This window comes from Anopheles funestus (genome assembly GCF_943734845.2).
Source record: "Anopheles funestus chromosome X unlocalized genomic scaffold, idAnoFuneDA-416_04 X_unloc_164, whole genome shotgun sequence".
NCBI lineage: Eukaryota > Metazoa > Arthropoda > Insecta > Diptera > Culicidae > Anopheles > Anopheles funestus.
The window spans coordinates 20,001-24,916 of NW_026045110.1; positions in this window are offsets into that span (position 1 = coordinate 20,001).

Sequence of the window (4,916 nt, forward strand, 5' to 3'; positions counted from 1 at the left end):
CACAAATAGCACCGAGTGGGCCTAACATGGCCAAAAGTACCGATAGAGCACCCACATATAGCACCGAATGGGCCTAACATGGCCAAAAGTACCGATAGAGCACCCACATATAGCACCCCATTGGCCTAAGTTGGCCAAAAGTACCGATAGAGTATCCACAAAGAGCACCCAATTGGCCTAAGTTGGCCAAAAGTACCGCCAAGTAGCACCATAGAGGCCCGAGTAGAGCGAAATGTGGGCCAAATTGAACATTTGAAAATTTTTACAAGTCCAGAAAATTTTCTAAGTCCAGAAAATTTTCTAAGTCCAAAGAGTTGGACAAATTTCCTTAGGCCCAAAGGTTGCACTGAATGTTCCTAAGTTTGCCATCAGTACCCATGAAGTATCGCGAAGGTTCACCCGAAAGACACAATACGCCCTATAGTACCCACAGAGTACCCACAAGTTGCACCCAATTGGCCTAAGTTGGCCAGAAGTACCGACAAGTACCACCAAAGAAGCCCGAGTAGAGCGAAATGTGGGCCAAAGTACCGAGTAGTTGCCACAAATGCCCAAATGGATACCAAAATGTGGTACCAAGTACCTAACTGTTGCAACAAATGCTAGCTTTCTGAGCAAAAGCTGTGGACCAATTTCGTAGAAGAACCGCCTAGGCGAAAAGGCAAAAATCGCCGAAGCTGGCCCGCTCGCAGAGCTCGCGGGCCAGGAGATACTCATAGGGCGATTTACTAGAGTGGGGAACTTGAGAATTTTTGTGTCCGAGACTTTGGGCAACTTCGCGGCCGCCCCCTTAAAGTAAAAGATTTTCTCTGGGTGCCTAAAATTCGCAATTCCCGCAAAGTCGGGAAGACGTTAAAGTTTTTGCCCAAAAAATGGCCATCGATTTAAGATGATTTTCCAATAAGAAAATTTTTCCTAAGATGAATTTTTTCGAATATTTCCTAAACTAAGCGTCGGAGCACATGGCCGTGGAGGAACTTTTGGTAGCTTTTGGCAAGGGCTATCGGATGAAATAATGCGAAAGGCCATCGGAGCGATATTGGATAAATGCGGGCACATAAACGTACCTAAGAAGTGAAAATTGGTACCTTGCACGCAGGATGCAAGAAATGCTTGAGTGTTAACCATCATCGGTACCAAGTACCTAGGTTATATCGAGTGCGTAGATGGAAGTCGGTACCAAAGGGAAACCTTCCTAGGCTAGGTGCACGCAAGTGAGTATGGATCGATCAGTAGAAAGATGGGAAGCCATAGGAAACCTTCCTAGGCTAGGTGCACGCAAGTGAGTATGGATCGATCAGTAGAAAGATGGGAAGCCATAGGAAACCTTCCTAGGCTAGGTGCACGCAAGTGAGTATGGATCGATCAGTAGAAAGATGGGAAGCCATAGGAAACCTTCCTAGGCTAGGTGCACGCAAGTGAGTATGGATCGATCAGTAGAAAGATGGGAAGCCCAAGGAAACCTTCCTAGGCTAGGTGCACGCAAGTGAGTATGGATCGATCAGTAGAAAGATGGGAAGCCATAGGAAACCTTCCTAGGCTAGGTGCACGCAAGTGAGTATGGATCGATCAGTAGAAAGATGGGAAGCCCAAGGAAACCTTCCTAGGCTAGGTGCACGCAAGTGAGTATGGATCGATCAGTAGAAAGATGGGAAGCCATAGGAAACCTTCCTAGGCTAGGTGCACGCAAGTGAGTATGGATCGATCAGTAGAAAGATGGGAAGCCATAGGAAACCTTCCTAGGCTAGGTGCACGCAAGTGAGTATGGATCGATCAGTAGAAAGATGGGAAGCCATAGGAAACCTTCCTAGGCTAGGTGCACGCAAGTGAGTATGGATCGATCAGTAGAAAGATGGGAAGCCCAAGGAAACCTTCCTAGGCTAGGTGCACGCAAGTGAGTATGGATCGATCAGTAGAAAGATGGGAAGCCATAGGAAACCTTCCTAGGCTAGGTGCACGCAAGTGAGTATGGATCGATCAGTAGAAAGATGGGAAGCCATAGGAAACCTTCCTAGGCTAGGTGCACGCAAGTGAGTATGGATCGATCAGTAGAAAGATGGGAAGCCATAGGAAACCTTCCTAGGCTAGGTGCACGCAAGTGAGTATGGATCGATCAGTAGAAAGATGGGAAGCCCAAGGAAACCTTCCTAGGCTAGGTGCACGCAAGTGAGTATGGATCGATCAGTAGAAAGATGGGAAGCCATAGGAAACCTTCCTAGGCTAGGTGCACGCAAGTGAGTATGGATCGATCAGTAGAAAGATGGGAAGCCATAGGAAACCTTCCTAGGCTAGGTGCACGCAAGTGAGTATGGATCGATCAGTAGAAAGATGGGAAGCCCAGTACCAAATGCCCTAGTGAAGACCGTAAACGAATATCATGAACCGAGAAGGAGCACCAAATGCCCTAGTGAAGACCGTAAACGAATATCATGAACCGAGAAGGAGCACCAAATGCCCTAGTGAAGACCGTAAACGAATATCATGAACCGAGAAGTAGCAACGAATGCCTGAAAATGTACCAAGTCCTCGGTATAGAGTAACGAGAGTTAACCGCCGTGATGTATGCAATGTGGGCAGCCATTGCATGGGTTCTGGACTTGGTTCGCGAATAACTTTTTTGCTAGACACCGGACAAAGTTGACGTGGAAGAACGAAATGTAGCATTTGATGCCACCTATCCAAAACTTTTTCAAGATTGAAGATCCGATCGATACAGCCTGAGTTATAGGCAAAAGTTGGTTCAAAATTGAGCATTTTTAATGGTGAAAAATCGGTAATCCTCGAATAGCTCCTGTTGGAAGCATCGGACCACATGGTCGTGGAGGAACATATTGTAGCGTGCGGTGTCAAGTATCGACACCCAAAACCGCATGTCCGATGGACGGAAAATGACCAAGTTATAGTGAAAACTTGGTTGCACCAAATTCCCGAAGAAGTGCAACGAGAAGGTGAATGCGATGGTTGTTCGTCGAATAGCTCCGGCCACAGACATGGTAGCGATTAGTGGTGCATGGAAGAAATCTAGCCACAAGTGCCATCTACCCATGGCCAGAAGAAAGTGTGGCCATATCTTGGATACCGGCGGAGCTATGGGGCAAATATGGGCCAAAAATGGTGCAAGTTGGACCAAAAATCCGACCAAGTGCGCGAGGCGCTTTCGTGAATAGCTCCGGCCACAGACATGGTAGCGATTAGTGGTGCATGGAAGAAATCTAGCCACAAGTGCCATCTACCCATGGCCAGAAGAAAGTGTGGCCATATCTTGGATACCAGCGGAGCTATGGGGCAAATATGGGCCAAAAATGGTGCAAGTTGGACCAAAAATCCGAAAAAGTACCTAGGTAAATGCGATGGTTGTTCGTCGAATAGCTCCGGCCAGAGACATGGTAGCGATTAGTGGTGCATGGAAGAAATCTAGCCACAAGTGCCATCTACCCATGGCCAGAACAAAGTGTGGCCATATCTTGGATACCGGCGGAGCTATGGGGCAAATACGGGCCAACAATGGTGCCAGGTGGACCAAAAATCCGACCAAGTGCGCGAGGCGCTTTCGTGAATAGCTCCGGCCACAGACATGGTAGCGATTAGTGGTGCATGGAAGAAATCTAGCCACAAGTGCCATCTACCCATGGCCAGAAGAAAGTGTGGCCATATCTTGGATACCGGCGGAGCTATGGGGCAAATATGGGCCAAAAATGGTGCAAGTTGGACCAAAAATCCGAAAAAGTACCTAGGTAAATGCGATGGTTGTTCGTCGAATAGCTCCGGCCAGAGACATGGTAGCGATTAGTGGTGCATGGAAGAAATCTAGCCACAAGTGCCATCTACCCATGGCCAGAACAAAGTGTGGCCATATCTTGGATACCGGCGGAGCTATGGGGCAAATACGGGCCAACAATGGTGCCAGGTGGACCAAAAATCCGACCAAGTGCGCGAGGCGCTTTCGTGAATAGCTCCGGCCACAGACATGGTAGCGATTAGTGGTGCATGGAAGAAATCTAGCCACAAGTGCCATCTACCCATGGCCAGAAGAAAGTGTGGCCATATCTTGGATACCGGCGGAGCTATGGGGCAAATATGGGCCAAAAATGGTGCAAGTTGGACCAAAAATCCGAAAAAGTACCTAGGTAAATGCGATGGTTGTTCGTCGAATAGCTCCGGCCACAGACATGGTAGCGATTAGTGGTGCATGGAAGAAATCTAGCCACAAGTGCCATCTACCCATGGCCAGAAGAAAGTGTGGCCATATCTTGGATACCGGCGGAGCTATGGGGCAAATATGGGCCAAAAATGGTGCAAGTTGGACCAAAAATCCGAAAAAGTACCTAGGTAAATGCGATGGTTGTTCGTCGAATAGCTCCGGCCACAGACATGGTAGCGATTAGTGGTGCATGGAAGAAATCTAGCCACAAGTGCCATCTACCCATGGCCAGAAGAAAGTGTGGCGCTATCTTGGATACCGGCGGAGCTATGGGGCAAATATGGGCCAAAAATGGTGCCAGGTGGACCAAAAATCCGACCAAGTGCGCAAGGCGCTTTCGTGAATAGCTCCGGCCACAGACATGGTAGCGATTAGTGGTGCATGGAAGAAATCTAGCCACAAGTGCCATCTACCCATGGCCAGAAGAAAGTGTGGCCATATCTTGGATACCGGCGGAGCTATGGGGCAAATATGGGCCAAAAATGGGTAAAATTGTACGGTCCAAAGCCAAGGGTAAATTTTTTTATTCCTCTAATAACTTCTAGCACAGACATTGAATCGGTTGGTGATGTATGGATGAAATGTAGCAAACAGTTGGAACTACCCATAAAATCTTAAAGATTGACGATCCAATGTATAGAACCGGAGTAATGTGCGATACTTGGTGAAAAATCGAGTGAAAAATTAGCTATAAACTGTTTTTGGCCCATAACTC